General features: G+C 44.2%; 5 non-coding genes across 5 annotated transcripts; 2 read left to right on the forward strand and 3 right to left on the reverse strand.

Moving 5' to 3' along the window:
* The first annotated feature begins 8,143 nt into the window (after window positions 1-8,143).
* Window positions 8,144-8,216, forward strand: trnak-cuu (transfer RNA lysine (anticodon CUU)). The gene has a single exon. It is a non-coding gene; the product is annotated as a tRNA-Lys (tRNA).
* A 78-nt stretch (window positions 8,217-8,294) lies between these two features.
* Window positions 8,295-8,378, forward strand: trnal-cag (transfer RNA leucine (anticodon CAG)). Its single transcript has one exon. It is a non-coding gene; the product is annotated as a tRNA-Leu (tRNA).
* A 2,505-nt stretch (window positions 8,379-10,883) lies between these two features.
* trnav-aac (transfer RNA valine (anticodon AAC)) lies at window positions 10,884-10,956 on the reverse strand. Its single transcript has one exon. It is a non-coding gene; the product is annotated as a tRNA-Val (tRNA).
* Window positions 10,957-11,396: 440 nt separating this feature from the next.
* On the reverse strand, window positions 11,397-11,470 carry trnan-guu (transfer RNA asparagine (anticodon GUU)). Its single transcript has one exon. It is a non-coding gene; the product is annotated as a tRNA-Asn (tRNA).
* A 6,426-nt stretch (window positions 11,471-17,896) lies between these two features.
* trnav-cac (transfer RNA valine (anticodon CAC)) lies at window positions 17,897-17,969 on the reverse strand. Its single transcript has one exon. It is a non-coding gene; the product is annotated as a tRNA-Val (tRNA).
* Window positions 17,970-18,873: the final 904 nt, after the last annotated feature.

The raw sequence follows: 18,873 nt of genomic DNA on the forward strand, positions 1-18,873 counted from the left end.
TGAAAATAACCAACAATAAAATAGTTCCCAAACATCAGATCCTGACCAGACACTGCAGGCTGTTGGATTTTGTTCTTCATTTGAACTGGTTTCTGACGGATCCTTTCTCGCTCTGTTGCAGTTCCTGTTTCCGCCCAGTAGATTACGCCAACCCCAAATCAATGGAAATTCCACACCAGCCAGTAATTCTTCACCTGATATCGGACTGAAGAGACAGTCGATACCTGCAATACTTGACCAGCTGGAAATACATTTTACCACAGCTCACATCAGCCATTGAGTAAAGTTAAATAATTCCATTAATTCAGAGACCTGACGACCAACTGGGCAGGAATGGAAGCTTAATATTCAAGTCTATAAGATCTTTAGAAAGGACAGGGAAATCGGGAAAGGAGGAGGAGCAGCAATATTACTGAAGGACAATATTACAGCAGTTCAAAGATAGAATATCAGTGAGGGCGAGCGGCCAGTGTAAACACTCTGAGAGAGACCCATCACAAGTGCCCCCACTGTACTCCTCCAGAAGGTATAAGAAGGGCGAGTGCGGGAGGATTTCTTCATTCTTTGTGAAAGTGTTTGTGAGATTGTGGAAATGTCTGGAAGAGGAAAAACTGGCGGCAAAGCTCGGTCCAAGGCCAAGTCTCGCTCATCCCGGGCCTGACTGCAGTTCCCTGTTACCCGTGTTCACAGGCTCCTGCGAAAGGGGAACTATGCTGAACGTGTGGGTGCCGGAGCCCCGGTCTATCTGGCTGCTGTGCATCGAGTATCTGACGGCTGAAATCCTCGAGCTGCCCGGCAACGCGGCCCGGGACAAACAAGAAGACCCGCATCATCCCCAGACACCTGCAGCTGGCCATCCGCAACGACGAGGAGCTCAACAAGCTGCTGGGACGGGTGACCATCACTCAGGGTGTTGACTGATATCCAGGCCGTGCTGCTGCCGAAGAAAACCAGCATTGTGAGCTCCAAGAGCAAGTAAACCGGCCAAGGCTTAATCTGATAACCCAAAGGACAGGACCAAACTTATTGAAATCTTTGAAGAAGGAACAGAAAGTGTAGACAAGTTTAATGCAGTAGATGTGATATATTTGGATTTTCCAAGGCCTTCTATAATGTACCACATTGTAGACTCATGGCTAAGTTCAGAGCACGTGGAGTCAGGGTCAGGTGGCAGAATGGATAGTAAGTTGACTGCAAAACTGAAAGCCGAGAATAGAGGTTAAGGGTCGCTACTCAGACTGGCAAAAGGTGGGAAGTGGAGTTCCAGTTGCTGGGACCACTGTTCTTCACAATTTACATTAACGATTTGGATTCGGGAATCGGAAGTACAATTCCAAAATTTGTGGACGACACCAAATTGGGGGATTTAGTTAATACAAAGGAAGAATGCATCAAAATGCAAGAGGGCTTTAATAAACATGCAGAATGAAGAATCAGGAGGTCACACACTGCTTGGATAATAAGAGTCTAAACGGGATAGAGGAGCTCGGGATCTAGTGGTACAGATACACAAATTACTGAAAGTAGCGACCCAGGTTAATCAGGTCATAAAAAGACAAATCAAACACTAGGATTCATTTCTGGAGGGATAGAGTTGAAAAGCAAAGAAGTTATGTTAAACTTGTATAGAACCTTGTTTAGACCAGACTTGTAATACTGCGAACAGGTCTCGTCTCCATATTATAGACATTGGGGCATTGGAGAAGGTGCAAACAAGATTCACAAGGATGATACCAGAAATGAGAGGATATTCTTATCAGGAAAGACTGAACAGACTGGGTCTCGTTTCAGGAGAAAAGAGAAGGCTGAGGGTTGATCTGATCGAGGTTTTTAAGATAATGATAGGGTTTGTCAGGATCGATGTAGAGAAAATGTTTCCACTTGTTGGGAGTCCAAAACTTCAGGTAATAAATATAAAATAGTCGCTAATAAATCAAATTGGGAATTCAGGAGAAATTGCTTTACCCAGAGAGTGGTTAGAATGTGGAACTTGCAACTCCGAGGAGTAGCTGAGGCAATTAACATAGGAGCATTTAAGGGGAAGATAGATCAGCACATGAGGGAGAAAGGGATAGAAGGATATGCCGATAGGGTTAGATGAAGTAAGGAAGGTGGAGGCTCCTGAGCAGCATAAACGCCGGCAGAGACTAGTTGGGCCGAATCGCCTGTTCTTGTGCTGTAGTTTCAATGTAACTCGATGTAAAGGCTCTTTTCAGAGCCACCCTCTGTATCTGTGAAAGGGCTGGTTACTGTCTGAAGGGAGACGCTGATATCATGCTACCAGTGTGGCTTTGAGCTGCTTTTGTCTCGTTGTGGACGAGATGAGGTATTAATGGGACTGGAGTCGGGGCAGTGACAACAGTCCGGTACTTTAAACCCAGCCCACACATCACCAGATTTCTTGTATTTATTTAAACTACTTGCCATGCTGGGCTCATAAAGAATCACCAGAACTGCTCAACTAACCTTTCTACATCTGTGGAATTCAGCGCTTCGCTCCGTTTCTGTTCTATTTTGTTGGATTATTTACATAACACATCAAACTCACTGGGGAATCACTGAGATGTAACTCTGTACAGAAACAAATAACAGTGAATTGCCTGGTGCCCAGGAGATCAGGAACATTACTCGCCTTTCGTCCTGTTAACGAGTAAACCGTGTTTAGAGTCCACCGACCCGCTTTGGTTCCATATGGGGGATTAAACAGAGAAATCGGGAGGGGAGGAGACAGTCAGAGTGACAGAGCGGAGAGCGGCCTCTGATCTTCCAGCTCCACCTCCAGTTCTCTCCATCCGACAGTTTCAAACCGTTTATCGATAATAGAACCGAATCTCAGCGCTCCGCACAAACCCTGACAGACCCGGGCTTCATATTCAAGGATTCCCAAAACCCGAAGCTTTCAAATAAGCCCCGTTACAACGAGAAATCGTTAATATTCCTGCCTAAATACAGTCCGTTCAATAACAAGTCAACTCTGTTTCCCTGTTCAATCTCCCCACACATCACCTCCCAGACGGGTTCAGCGTTTTACAAACACCTTATTCCAGCTTATTTGGAGAATCTCATGTGTTGGGGTTTGAGTTATGACGCGGAGTTTCTCCGCCAGTGTTACCGTCTCACAGAGACTCTCGCCCTGAATCTGTGAAAAGATTATGACCATGAACTGGGACTGGAGCCGAACACATCCCCAGTTACAGTGAGGCCCGGCCCGGACATCTCATTCTCTCTATTTTATATCAGACAGTATCCAACTTTCATGTCCAGCAATAGAGAGAGAGAGAGACAGTATCAGTCTTGCACTCCCTATCTGTGTCCAAATCACGCTCAATACCAGTATCCACCTTCATATACAGCACCAGAGAGAGAGAGAGGGAGGCAGACACGGTGATAGAGACAGAGAGAGCGGTGAGACACAGTGACAGACAGACGTTAACAGTATTAGTTCCAGACTGACCGGTAAAGTGCCGTTTTATCCAGAAAGATCGCGTTGGAGAGACAGAAGATGCAATCTCATCTCTCACTGATATTGTCCAAGGGTCAGAAACACTATTAATCCCACACTCAGGGACAGTACAGAGAGGGACAGAAACAATGGGTCACATTTAACCCTCTAATGACTGTTGTACTATCTGCAGTTTTACAGCTCAGGGCTGTTCGATATTACTCTCAGTGACCGACAGTTTCACTCCGGTTAAATTAATCTGCGACTGTTGCTGCCTGATATTAACCCTACACGGTCCCAGCAAATACACCGACTCCCACTTTCCTCCCATGTTTCTCCAGGATTGGTTTGAGAAATCCTCTCTCAGTCGCACATTGTAGGGGCCATGAATGAAGGGAATCCATTGGCTGATTTCACAGCCGCTCACTTTATCTCTGAAAGGCTCTTTACCATCAAAAGACCCCGAGAGAAACAGTAGGGATGGAAACATCTAGTTTAATAGTTGGAGATTGTAAAGTCAGTCTGGATTCCAGCGTTCGGCACTGGTGGAATCCCATCTGTTTCCCATTCTGGTTCCTGTTCCTGCACTGCCTGTGGACCCCATTCCCTCTGACCTTTCCCCCAGTCCCACTTCCTTTGCTCAGACTCGGAAAAATTCCAATTGGGGAAAGTTTCCATCGATTTTTGGATTGGGAATTGTGGGCGCCATTCCCTCAGTGAGCGGAAGAAGATGGTTTAAAACAGCCGGGAATGGAGAGATCACGGCCCCCGGGGGAAGGGAGCAAAGAGCAGCCTCGTTACAGCAGATCATCGCTTCGGGACCGTGTCCGCAGATGGGGTCAGACATCGGCATTGAGTCCGGGGGAAGGTCAGGGGGAGTCCGGGGGCTGTTTGTAAGAGGCGGAGTGGATCAGGAACTGGTCCCGGAACATGGAGTGAGAGGGGGGAAGGGAGAGGTCATTCTCGGACTGTGTGTGTACAGGGTGTGTCCAGGGGAAGGGAGAGAGAATGGGAAGAACCTGCTATTAAAATCATTGCTGCTTTCTCTCCCCAAACCAGTAGTGAATGGTCCTGGTTTAGTTCCAGCCTCACCCTGTTTATTGTTATTGGACAGTGAAGAGTGGAAACAGAGCCGGACAGTAAGGATGTGGGGAGTTATACAAAGAGCATCTATTGCAGGCATCAGGTGAGAAGTGTGAAGGACACATTTTAAACAGCGGCTGTTTGGTTTCGGTTGAACGGTTAGTCCCATGGGAGAGGGGATTAGAAACCTGACCTGTACAAAGGTCCCTGCCCCATCGGGTCGTCCCATTCATGGATCAGTGCAGGGGTTGGGCCGTGTCTGGATGTTATTAAATTGTTGTAAAACAGCCCAACACACCTGGTATGCAGAAGCTGAGTGCTGCAGTACTGCAGTGGAGTCAGACACTGACACTGTTTGTATCACTGGATTTCATTTGTGGATATTCAAAATGATCATTAACAGAGATATTAAACTGATCACTTCTGTCTTTTCTACCTCACCTGTTCCTGAGTAACAAGAGATCATTTTCTTTCTCCAGGCAAACCCTTGAACGATCCAGAATAAATGTGATGCTTCCTCCACCCGAGGCAGAAGGAACAGTGCAGCCAGCTCCTTCTCACACACAGTAAGTATATTATCACTCACAGAGCACAGAGACACAGACAGGTCATCAGTTCCACAGTCTCAGACAGCAGGAGTAGTCAGTCCCACAATGATCACAATTTCCAGAGACACATTTTCAATCCAACAGTCAAGCAGAGTAGGTGAGGCAGACACTGTTCCATTTCCCCCTAACTCAGTCCCGCTGACAGGTAGATACAAAAATCCCAGTCCAAAATCACACTCTCAGAGTGAAAGGCACTGTGTCAATCTCACAATAGAGCAACATTAGCTACGAATTAAATACCAGATAGAAATCACACATGGTACCCGATTCAAAGGTACAGAATGAATCCCAATAATGTTCCCCGAGATTCAAATTGAATACTGGCCCAGAACTCTCACACACATGACTTTAATCCATGGAATATCCATTCGAAATGTGTATCATATGATACAAATTGCACACAAGTCCAAAACTCAGGCAGAGTATCAGATTGAGAAATATTGAAAGATAGTAAACCTGAGAGACAAATTAGATACCTGTTCAGAATGAACTCGTAGAATGAGATTTAAAGATAGAGTATCAATTCTATTAGTGCAGACTGAGATGCACATTACATACCAGTCCAAAAATCTCATACAATATTAGACTGAAAGATACGGTATCAATTCCATTTCTACAGACTGATCTACACATTACATACCAATTCAAAAATGTCACCTTATCAGTTTTAAAGATACATTATCATCCACAACAGTACTCACAGAGATACAGATTTAATAGTACTCCAAAAAGCGCACAAATAATCTGGTTAAAACCTCCAGCATCAAATCCGAAAGTATGTCCATATTTACCAATTAAACAAGGAGTAAAACTATTTAAACATTGAGATATAAAAGCTGCAATATTGAACACCATAATTTAATCTGAGAGAATAATTACGTACAGATACAGAATGAATCTCACATTCAGAGACAGTACCAGAGACACACAGACACAGAATGACTCCAACTCTCACAGATGCAGAACGAATCCCAAACTCACATACAGTACAAGAGACTGACAGACACACAGTTAATCCCACACTCACACACAGTGCCAGAGACTGACAGGTACAGTATGAATCCCACACTAACATGCAGTATGAGTAACTGCATATATAGGATGAATTCAACTCCCACATACAGTACTGGAGACTGTATATACAGAATGAATCCCACAATCACATGCAGTATGAGTAACTGCATATATAGGATGAATTCAACTCCCACATACAGTACTTGAGACTGTATATGCAGAATGAGTCCCACAGTCACATGGAGTACCAGAGACTGACAGATACCGAAAGAATCCCACACTAACACACAGTTTTATATAAAGAATTAATCACAAACTCTCACACACACTGCTGACAAGATACAGAATCAATTCCAAACTCACACACAGTATCAGAGAGTGACAAGATACAGAATAAATCCCACACTCACACACAGTACCAGAGACTGACAGATACAGAATGAATCCCACACTCACACACAGTACCAGAGACTGACAGATACAGAATGAATCCCACACTCACACACAGTACCAGAGACTGACAAATACAGAATGAATCCCACACTCACACACAGCACCAGAGTCTGACAGATACAGAATGAATCCCACATTCACACACAGTACCAGAGACTGACAGATACAGAATAAATCCCACACTCACACACAGTACCAGAGACTGAGAGATACAGAATGAATCCCACACTCACACACAGTACCAGAGACTGAGAGATACAGAATGAATCCCACAATCACACACAGTACCAGAGACTGACAGATACAGAATGAATCCCACACTCACACAGTACCAGAGACTGACAGATACAGAATGAATCCCACACTCACACACAGTACCAGAGACTGAGAGATACAGAATGAATCCCACAATCACACACAGTACCAGAGACTGAGAGATACAGAATGAATCCCACACTCACACACAGTACCAGAGACTGACAGATACAGAATGAATCCCACACTCACACACAGTACCAGAGACTGACAGATACAGAATGAATCCCACACTCACACACAGTACCAGAGACTGACAGATACAGAATGAATCCCACACTCACACACAGTACCAGAGACTGACAGATACAGAATGAATCCCACACTCTCACACAGTGCCAGAGACTGTCGCAGCATGAAATGGTCCTTAACAAAGTCACAAATGATACCCTAAGTGACTACCACCTTGAAAAACTATCCCTCCTCATCCTTCTCAAATACAATATCTCACCGTGCTGTTATGCTGTTAGTCTAGTTTCATCTCTCTGCTCTTATTTGGAATGTGTTGCTTTTCTGTCTGACAACACTTGGTATCATCGTATTATGTTAGTCCACAAGAGGAGATCATTCGGCCCATCGTGCCTGTGCTGGGTCAAACACACGTATTCGTTCAAAATTCATTCAGAGATAGATTGAGTGCTTTGTTATCAGAAAATTGCCTGAACCCCCACAGTCTACAGTTTTCCTCCTCGCTATCAACGACACGGTCAATTTTTGTGTCACCGGCAAATTTCTTAATCATGCCCCCGACGTTTAAGTCCAAATTGTTAATGTATACCACAAAAAGCATAGGACCAAGTACGGAGCCCTGCAGCACCCAACTGGAAACAGTCTTCCAGCCACAAAAAACACCCGTCGACCATTACCCTTTGCTTCCTGCCACTGAGCCAATTTTGGCTCCAATAAGCCACATTCCCTTGGATCCTATGGGCCTTTACTTTTTTGACCAATCTGCCATGTGGGAATTTTTCAAAAGCCTTGCGAAAATCCATGTCGACTGCATCAATTGCGCTACCCTCATCGATCCTCCTTGTCACCTCCTCGAATAATTCAATCAGGTTAGTCAGACACGACCTCCACTGAAAAAATCCATGCTGACTGTCCTTGATTCGTCCGTGCCTTTCGGAGTGACAGTTGATCCTGTCACTCAGAATTGATTCCAATAATTTGAAATGGAGTCTTTCTCCTGCTTGCTGCAATAATAGATAAGGCGGTGATGTACCATCAGGCCCGGCTGGCTCAGTCGGTAGAGCATGAGACTCTTAATCTCAGGGTCGTGGGTTCGAGCCCCACGTTGGGCGAGTATCATTTAAAACTTTTATGTTGCGTTCACTGGCCAACGGTGCAGAATTGATGCATAATGAAACGTTAAATTTGTAGTCAGGATGGCCGAGCGGTCTAAGGCGCTGCGTTCAGGTCGCAATCTCTTCCGGTAGGCGTGGGTTCGAATCCCTCTTCTGACATTGTTTATTTTTACGAAGACGTGAAAATATTTTATTTGTGGATTGGGCTGCAGCTGATTTTTAGACCAAGTTGATTTGCTCCTCCCACAAAAGCAACTGGCTTTGTCATGGAAATGTGACTTGAGAAGTTTCAAACGGTGATATGTTTGACATATTAATGACCTGGACAAAGAAATAGAACAGCAGTGGGAAACATTTAAAACGGTGATAAATAGAGTCCAGGAGAAATATATCCCACTAAAAAGCAAGAACAAACTAGCCAGAAATGACACACCAAGGATGAATAAAGAAACAAGGGCAAAATTTAAACTGAAGAAAAGGGCACACACTAGCCAATAAAGGAGAGAGGGGAATGTGATAAGACTGGGAAAGAAGTCTGAAGATCTATTGGAAAGGCAAAAAAGGAATATCAAAAAAAGCAAAGTATTCGAGACACATCAACAGCCAAAGAAAATTTAGGATAGGAATATTTGCACGAAGTGATTTTTAGGTAGTCGCCTTTAAATGTTTCAAAGGCGACTGCGAATTTATGATCGTCTGGCCATTTCACCAGCCGTGTTGAAAACAAAACATGTCTCTTAAGGGGAGTCTATAACGAGGGGGCATAGATTTAAGGTGAGAGGGGAGAGATACAAAAGGGTCCAGAGGGGCAATTTTTTCACTCAAAGGGTGGTGAGTGTCTGGAACGAGCTGCCAGAGGCAGTAGTAGAGGCGGGTACAATTTTGTCTTTTAAAAAGCATTTGGACAGTTACATGGGTAAGATGGGTATAGAGGGATATGGGCCAAGTGCAGGCAATTGGGACTAGCTTAGTGGTATAAACTGGGCGAAATGGACATGTTGGGCCGAAGGGCCTGTTTCCATGTTGTAACTTCTATGATTCTATGATTCTATGATTCTATGATAATAGGGCCACTAAGGGAGACACACGACAAACTCACAGGCAATGACAGCGAAATGGCAGAAATATTAAATAATCACTTTGCTTCAGTATTTACCAGGGAGACTGGTATTGTGGGCATGACAGTAGAAGAAGAGATCAAAAAGATATGTAAAGACATTTAAGATCGAAAGGGGGAGATAATTGATAAACTAATCAATCTTAGAGAGGAAATTTCCTGTTAGGTGCCTAACCAGAGTTTCAAACCGCTCAGCCACGCTAATTTCCGTATTACTGTTCAGGAGCTTATTTCACAGGGACACGATTACTGCGCTCCATTTAGGGAGGCTCAGTGAAAGGCGGAAATTGATCTATTAATAGAATCATAGAATAAGATAGCGCCATTCAGCCCATCGTGCCAGTGCCAGCTCTCTGAAAGAGCTGTCCAGTTCGTCCCACTCGCCTGCTGTTTCCCCATAACCCTGAAAAAGTTTGATCCAAGCGTTTATCCAATTCCCTTTTGAAAACTGTGAGTTAAGAAAAACAATATTGAAAGGGGTGCTGGGGCCTCTGCAGTGTCGATGTGGAGTGTGTGATGATTGAAGTTATCAAGATGGTTGCTTTACACATGTTATGATGTGCAATCATCCTGAAATATCTTCAATATCCAATACAAATTGAATTGCAAACCTGACGGACAAACACTGGAAAACAAGTCACGAGTGAACGCAAATCATCTCGGACCCGTTTTTAGCCTCACGGCACTTCAAATAAAGTGAAATAACTTTGCATTGAAAAGATTTGGAACTTGCATCTATGCCTTTATCTGTTCCATTTCTTAAAGTTGCTGGCGTCTGATGATGTACACGCCTCTGCTCGCTCTATTGAACAAGAAAGTAGGTGTTTGACGTTGACGGGACCTGTTGGTTATGAGCTCATCCTTTACATTGAGTGGGTTCGCGTCCTTTAAACGGCGTCAACTTTAGCCCAGCGGTGAACTTCGCAACAAACAAGTTCATCACCGTCTCACCGCGGGCACTGACTGACACGTTTATCGTTATTTCTTTCAGACCGAAATAAATAGGAACCGTGATTTTAAATTTGCACGAAGTGATTTTTAGGTAGTCGCCTTTAAATGTTTCAAAGGCGACTCCGAATTTATGATAGTCCGGCCATTTCACCAGCCGTGTTGAAAACAAAACATGTCTCTAACTTTCGCGTCTTTTTTCGAAAGGCAAAAAACATATTTCCCATGACCTCTGAAGGATGGACAAGTACATTTCAGAAAGCTGAATCAAGTTCACCAGCCTTTTAATCCGGAGTCAGACCTTTGCGCCACGCACTCTGAAGACAGGCTCCTGGATGTTATTATATTTTTTGAATGTTTCTCAAACACCGTTTCATATATTGGTTGAATGGATGGGGCTTATCAAATCTCCGCCAGATCCCACCGGTAATGAGACAGCATTGGAAGCAGCCTTCACCCCCAATATCACGCTGGCATTCATCGCCTGCTCTCAGCGGACTCCAATAACAGGGCTTGGAGATATGGACTTTGTTCACATTTAATCACCAATGTGAATCGTTAAATATTTAATCATTTTTAATGGGGACAACGTTTCAAAATATTTCCGCCCGGTTTCGAACCGGGGACTTTTCGCGTGTTGGGCGAACGTGATAACCACTACACTACGGAAACCTGATATCTGCAACCTCGTGTTAGGGATATAACCCCTCAGCCAAACTAATTTCCGTATTACTGTCCAGGAGCTCATTTCACAGAGATACATTTACTGCGCTGTATTTCGGAAGGCTGCAGAGAAGGATCGGTGGAGATGGTCAGGCAGGGAATCCCAGAGCATCGCGCCCACACAAACATTTCACTGTGTTTTTTTCATGTGCCTGATATCCGACCGCAGTGTAAATTATGGCGAATCAGGCATGCTCAGATGACATTGTTCACAGAGTGTTTTCTTGCAGCCAAATCACACATTAGAAAACTTGAAATGAGATGAAGAGATCGGAGCCATTTAAAGTGCTCCCAGTTACTGCTGATCAGGAATTGAAACCTGGCACCGGCTTCAGTGCTATCAGAATGAGGCAATGAATCCAAAAGTGGGACGAAAAAGGTGCAATTTCTGTCCCTGGGTGGGCTCGAACCACCAACCTTTCGATAAACAGCCGAACGCGCTAACCGATTGCGCCACAGAGACCGTCTGGTCCTTTTTCTTGCAAGATACACTAAAGCAGCGTGTCACCGAGCCAAAGTTACATGTTGCAGCCACAGAAATGCAATTGTCCACTATCAGTGTTACTTTTCCAGTAATAAAAGATGGGACATTGTTTGTGGAAACATGGAAACGGTCTGGTCTCGCTCAAAGCATCGATATCACCGACAACCAGCTCTCCTGCAACCGGCGCGCCCACCGGTGCTTTGTCTGTTCGTTCGTTGCACTGTGGGAGATCCTTCGCCACACTGACTGCAGCGGTTTAAAAAGCCGGCTCACCACCACCTTCTCAAGGGCTTTTTGGGATGGGCAATAAATGCCGGCCTCGCCAGCGACGCCCACATCCCATGAACGAATAAAAAGAAAATATTCTGAGCGTCCTGATGCTGATGTCAGGTTTTGATCCCTGATCTGCAGTAACTGGGAGCTGAAATATTAATTGTACCGAATGCAAACACTCCCTGATATATTTAACACTCTTACATGCCTTCCCTGCTGGCCTCGTCGTTCGGCTTCGGTGTTTTCATCACGGCGGCCTGGGTTGGGAATATGCTGTTACAAAAAAGAATTGCCAATTTTGTCGAATCACAGCAAACTTACGGCACAAAAGCAAGCCATTCGGCCCATCCTGTCCGCACCGGCCGGAAATGAGCTACCCAGCCGAATGCCACTTTCCAGCACTCGGTCTTTAACCTTGTAGGTTACGCCACTTCAAGTGCATATCCAAGTATTTTTTTAAATGTCACGACGGATTCTGCCTCGACCACCCAGTCAGGCAGTGAGTTCCAGACCCCTACCACCCTCTGGGTGAAAAAAATTCTCCTCAGCTCCCCTTAAATCCTTCCACCAATCATTTAAAATCTATGCCTCCAAGTTATTAACCTCCCTGCTAAGGTAAATAGGTCCTTCGCCTCCACTCTGTCTGGGCCCTTCATAATTTTGTACACCTCAATTAAATCACCACTCAGCCTCCTCTGTTCCAAAGAAAACAACCCCAGCCTATCCAATCTTTCCTCACAGCCAAAATTCTCCAGCCATGGCAACCTCCTCGTAAATCTCCTCTGTACCCTCTCTAGTGCAATCGCAGCTTTTTTGACCAGTCTGTCATTTGGGACCTTGTAAAAGCCTTGCTAAAATCCATGTAGACGACATCAAAGTACTCAAGGTGTGTTCTCACCAAAGCCCTATTTAATTGCAGCAAGACTTCCTTACTCTGAGACTCCAACCTCCTTTCAAAAAGGGCAACATACCATTTTTCTTCCTAATTGCTTGCTGTTCCTGCATGTTAACTTTCTGTGATTTGTTTACATGTTCACCAAACTCCCTCTGAATACCGACATTTATTGGACTCTCACCTTTTAAAAAATATTCTGCTTTTCTATTCTTCCTACCAAAGTGGACAATTTCACATTTTCCCACTTTATCCTCCAACTGCCACCTTCTTACCCAATCACTTAACCTGTCCACCTCCCTTTGCGTCCTCCTCACGGCTTACTTTCCAACCGACCTTTGTATCATCAGCAAACTTAGATACATTGCACTCGGTCCCCTCATCTCAGTCATTAATATAGATTGTAAACAGCAATTGCAACTTAAATTGTCCGCCCAGGATCGAAAGCAGGGCCGTTCGCGTGTAAAGCGAACTGGTAACCGCTGCTGACTTATACTGGGCAGAGGGGAACTGACCAGTCACCTCTCTCTGCTCTGATTGGGACATTTTTACTTCTCTTTAAACAACATCTCTCCTGTCCCACACTAAAATCATGGACCAGAATCATAGACTATTACAGCACAGAAGGAGGCCATTCGGCCGTGTTGCCGTGCCTACTCTTTGAAAGAGCTGTCCAATTTAGTCCAAAAAACCCAGCCTTTTCCCCGTAACCTTGCAAATCAGTTCTCTTCAAGTACCTGTCCAATTGCCTTTTGAAAGTTCCTATGAAAGCTGCTTCCACCACCCTTTCAGGGAGTGGCTACCAGATCGGAACAACCCTCTGTGTGAAAAAAAAAATCTCCTCATTTCCCCTCTAGTCCTAAAAGCTCACAATCCTTCTCCACGGATGCCTTTTTACAAACATTTCATTCATCAAAACCAAACAAGATACTCTGGAAAATTTCTTCATTTTCAAGTAATTAATGTTCCGAAGGAGCTCCCTAATTTCCCTCCCCTTTATGAATCAGATCATTCTCATCCGGATCTTTTTCCACATGAACTGGCCTCCCCTCCCAGGGGCTGAGTTCAGAATCTTCGAAGGATACAGCTCAGAAGCAGGCCATTCGGGCCATCGCGCCCGTGCCTTATCCAACAAACCATGTACCAGATTCTCCTGAATTCCAGGGTGTGGAACGAAAGCGAACAACAAAAGCCCTGACATTCGACCGTGGAGGTACAGGCAATTCTGTGACAAACCGGTTTGTCTTTTTCCCGGTTTTTCCCTGTCTATCTGACTGCGTTTATCTCTGTGCGTGTGGAGCTGCAGGCTGATTTTGAATTCATAAGTGTGTTTGTGTATGTTTCGTGCAATAAATAAATGAGGGAATCAGACGCTTCTCTCCCTGACACTGGGGAACTAGTGAGGCAGAATTCAGAGCAGGGTTCTGTTTATTGTGAAAAAGGGAATGCAATATGAATTCCGGAATTATTCAGAATTCTACCAGCGCTAAAACCAAATGCGACCCCCGCCGTGATTTAAATACGCAGCTTTCTGATTTAGATTCAGACGCGCTAACGTTGCGCTACGAGGTCTGATGGTAGCGATCGGGTTATTTACCTTTATGAAAGTTTCTCATGCACCATTTCATTTATTTCAGATTTCCAAATCCCCTCCCACTCCCACCGGGTATCAGGCAGCCACAGAAGCAGCCTTCACCTGTCCGCGGCAGCATGACTGCAGCAAATCCAATGACACACACCCGGAACCCAGAATCATCACATCACAGGAAAGGAACTGCTCAAAATACATAACAGGAAGGGCAGCATCTGAAAAAACGCTGAGACTTTCGGTGTTTGGACTTTGTTCAGGACTGCTAACAGGACGGTGTGAAAATTTAAACTATGGATGTGTATAAATGGATGTCATGCTTCTTTATAAATTGAGTGTTTAAGTTATGTGTGCCATTTATAAATTTATTTTGATTATTTTTACAATATGATATATCTTGTTATAAATATATATGATTGCACCTGTGACACTTATAAATACATTTGGGTGTAACTGCTTGGTGGTTATCATTATATCTCTGTGTATCTGTGTTATGTATTTGTGTGTAATGAAAAGTAAGACATAGAGAAATAAATATCCAGAAAATACATTTACAATATATACCCCACAAAAAAGGAATAACTAAAAGATATATCTAAATAGATTTGTAAGCAGCAGTCATGAAATGCATTTACATCTTACAAATCAGAAATATATTTTCAATCTAACACGGCTGCAGCCCAATATATTTATAACCATCTGTTGACAATGTATAAGTCGGGTTTATGGTTATCGAGTGGTTAGAATTCGGCGCTTTCAGCACTATGGCCCGGGTTTGATTCCCGGTCAGCGCATTTGTTTTTACAAAACAGTTCACTTAATTACGCAAAATTATACAAGTCTCTTAGATGATTCTTTCAATTACCATTAATAAACCCACAACTTTCTGGTTCACACTGAACGAAATGCTAACAAGTTTGCCGAGTAAATGTCGAAACGACGCGAACTTCTCTGACTTTCATCCCTTCTCATTTTACGCACTTTATTTTTGGAGTCTGCTTCAAAGTGTTCAGTGGTGATGAGACGAGGAATCTGGTGCAGCCGTTGTTGAATGTGAAAGGATTGCAGCCCAATTTACACGAGAGAAAGCTCGTGCCTGGAGGTTTGTGAGGAGCAAGTTCCAGCAAATTGTTTCTGTCCCGGGATTAAACCGGGAGTTTTTCGCGTGTGACGCCAACATGATAACCATTACACCACGAAAACACCTATTTAGTCCAGCCCAGGTCAGATGGAAGTGTTAAGGGAGAAAGTGAACTGCTGACTCCCACTTCTGGGGGATGTCCCAAAGCGCTTCATAGAGGTGTAATCAAAAACATGGAATCATGGAATCGCAGGAGTCCATTCGGCCCATCGTGCGTTGGCCAGCTCTTTAAAATAAATGGTGCAATTTTAAAGGGGGTGCAGGAAAAGAGAGACCTGAGGGTATACGTACACAAATCTTTGAAGGTGGCAGGACAAGTTGAAGAGATTGTAAACGAAAACGTATTCGGAATCGTTGACTTTATTAATAGAGGCATAGAGTACAAAAGCAAGGAACTTATGCTGAACCTTTATAAATCACTGGTTAGACCCCAGCTGGCCATCACACAATTCTGCCCACCACACTTTAGGAAGGATCTCAAGGCCTTGGAGAGGGTGCAGAGGTGATTTACTAGAATGGTTCCAGGGATGAGGGATTGCAGTGAGGTGGAGAGACTGGAGAAGCTGGGGTTGTTCTCCTTAGAGCAGAGACGGTTAAGGGGAGATTTAACAGGGGTCTTCAAAATCATGAACGGTTTTGATAGAATAAATAAGGAGAAACTATTTCCAGTGCCAGAAAGAATGGTAACCAGAGGACACAGATTTAAGGTAATTGGCAACAGAGGTGAGATGAGGAGAATGTTATTACGCAGCGAATTGTCATGATCTGGAATGCACTGCCTGAAAGGTTGGTGGAAACAGATTGAATAATAACATTCAAAGGGGAACTGGATAAATACTTGAAGGGGAAAATTTTGCAGGGCTATGGGGAAAGGGAAGGGGAGCGGGTCTAATTGGATAGCTCTTTCAAAGAGTTGGCACAGGCACGATGGGCCGAATGACCTCCTTCTGTGATGTTTTCACGCTGTGATTCTATGTTGTGGAGGATTTTCTGATGCAGTGGATATTCGGGGCAGAGGACCAAGTGGGGATTGAGCTCGACGGCAAGTGTATACAGTTCGTTCAAAGGACTGAAGCCGACGGTTTCATTCTTCCCGTCGTTTAGCAGCAGGAAATTACTCGGCCATGCAGGCGACTTTTTTTGTCTTCATTCATGGGATGTGGGTGTCAATGGCAAGGTCAGCATTTATTGCCCATCCCTAATTGCTCTTGAGAAGGTGCTGGTGAGTCGCCTTCGTGAACTGCACCTTTCATTGACTGTGTCATTGTCATTTTCTGGATAGAGAGAAACTATTTCCGCTGGTTGGGGATTCTAGGACTTGGGGGCACAGTCCAAAAATTAGAGCTACATCTTTCAGGAGTGAGATTTGAAAACATTTCCACACACAAAGGATGGAACAAGTTTGGAACTCTCTTTCCCTAACGGCAATTGATGTTTGCTTAATTGCAAATTTTAAATCTGAGATCGATAGCTTTTTGCCAAAAGAACGTATGAAGGGATAAGGGCCAAAGGCAGGTATATGGAGTTCGATCACAGTTCAGCCATGATGTTATCAAATGGCGGAGCGGACTCGAGGGGCTGAATGGCCTACTCTAATTCCGATGGTACATTTCCCCAAGTGTCTGCTCCCTCCATAGTTGCGACCTTGTGTTTAAAGCATATTTTCGTTTGAAGGTTGGTTTAGGGATGATCCGGTGGGCGTCAAAACGTGCCGTGGATCGAGACCGGGTTGGTTATTGCGTGAAGAGCAAATCAACTGGGCCGAAAAATCAACTGCAGCTCAAGCAAGAAATAAAATAGGAGTCAAAGTAACCAATGTCGGAAGTGGGAAGGAGACTGCGACCTGAAAGCAGTGCCTTAGACCGCTCGGCCATCCTGACGGATAAATAGCACTTTGCCTCGCCACCCTTTCCACATTGAGACCCCCCCGGAGAAAGGTTCATTCACTCGAGTGCTTGGTGATATAAATGATGCTGGAAAGGCTCGGTGAGCGGGATGCCACCTCCCCGGGTTTTCCTGAGCCTATTGTACTTTATTCCTATTTAATGACGGGAATATTCGCAATCAGTAGCCAAAAAGGATTAAAAGCTGAATCACAGAGAAATGGAAATCCTCGTTAAATCTGATAATGCTGTAAGTAAAACTCGCTGGTGGTCCAGTGGTTAAGATTCACCGCTTTTACCACTGCGGCCGGGGTGCGATTTCCAGCCAGAAGAGCAACTTTTGAACACTTGTTATATTAATCGCATGGAAGAAAAAAAAAACAATATTTTTGTTATTCACCATTAATTAACCGATAACGTTATTTTGCAGAATGAAAGGCCACTGAGGGATGTTGGAAAAGTTTAATAATGTCTTTTGTGCGATGAACTTTTTATTCCTTCTCATTTTACACACTGTATTTTGAAGGGCTCCGTTTAAAATGTTCAGTGCTCGTGAGACCACGAATTTGTGTCGAACTGAACAAAACAGGCTCTTTCACAGAGGACAGAAAAATCTGCCCCAAAATAATGTTCCCGCCCGGGATCGAACCGGGGACTTTTCGCGTGTGAGGCGAACGTGATAACCACTACACTACAGAAACCTCTGATCTGGTTACCAGCCAGAAGTTAGAATGACGGCATTGATTCTCATTCATAACTATTCACTTGATCGAAGTTGCACAAGTCACAAAAGAAAAATGTTCATTTCAAAGTTATTAAACTCCCAAATGTGGCCTGCCTTGTTGGGACAGGGGTTGACCCTGACGTCACAGCCTCAACAAAGCATTTTCTCAACATTTCCATTGGGAACAGGAGGAGGCCATTCAGCCCATTGAACCTGTTCCGCCCTTCAATTAGATCAGAGATGATCTGAACCTCAAATCAATTTATCCGCCTTTGCTCGCTATCCCTCGATACCCTTACCCAACAAAAATCTATCGATCTCAGTCTTGAAAGCTTCAATTGACCCCCAGCATTCACAGCCTTTTGGGGGACAGAGTTCCAGACTTCTACTGCCCTTTGTGTAAAAAAGTGCTTCCTGATTTCGAACCTGAATAGCATGGTTCTAATTTTAAGATTATGTCCCCCTCGTTCTTGATTCCCCAGAGGAAATTGATTCTCTCTCTCTATTCTATCGAATAATTTGAACATATTAAACACCTCGCTCAGACCGCCCCTCAATCTTCGATACTCGAGGGAAGACGAGCCCAATCTATGCAGCCTGTCCTCATAATTCAACCTTTTTAGCCCCGGTAACATTCTGGTGAATCTGCTCTGCAACCCCTCCAAGGCCAATCTATCCTTCCTGAGGTGCAGTGTCCAAAACTGAACGCAGTTACTCCAGACGCAGTCCAACCAGAGCTTTATATAACTGGAACATAACTTCCACTTCTTGATATTCCAGCCCCCTGAGATAAAGGCTAACGCTCCGTTAGCCTTTTAAATTATTTTTGGACCCGTCCGTTAGCTTTTACTGATTTATGTAAATGAACCTTTAATTCTCTC

Source organism: Heptranchias perlo, unplaced genomic scaffold (genome assembly GCF_035084215.1).
Source record: "Heptranchias perlo isolate sHepPer1 unplaced genomic scaffold, sHepPer1.hap1 HAP1_SCAFFOLD_59, whole genome shotgun sequence".
Classification (NCBI taxonomy): domain Eukaryota; kingdom Metazoa; phylum Chordata; class Chondrichthyes; order Hexanchiformes; family Hexanchidae; genus Heptranchias; species Heptranchias perlo.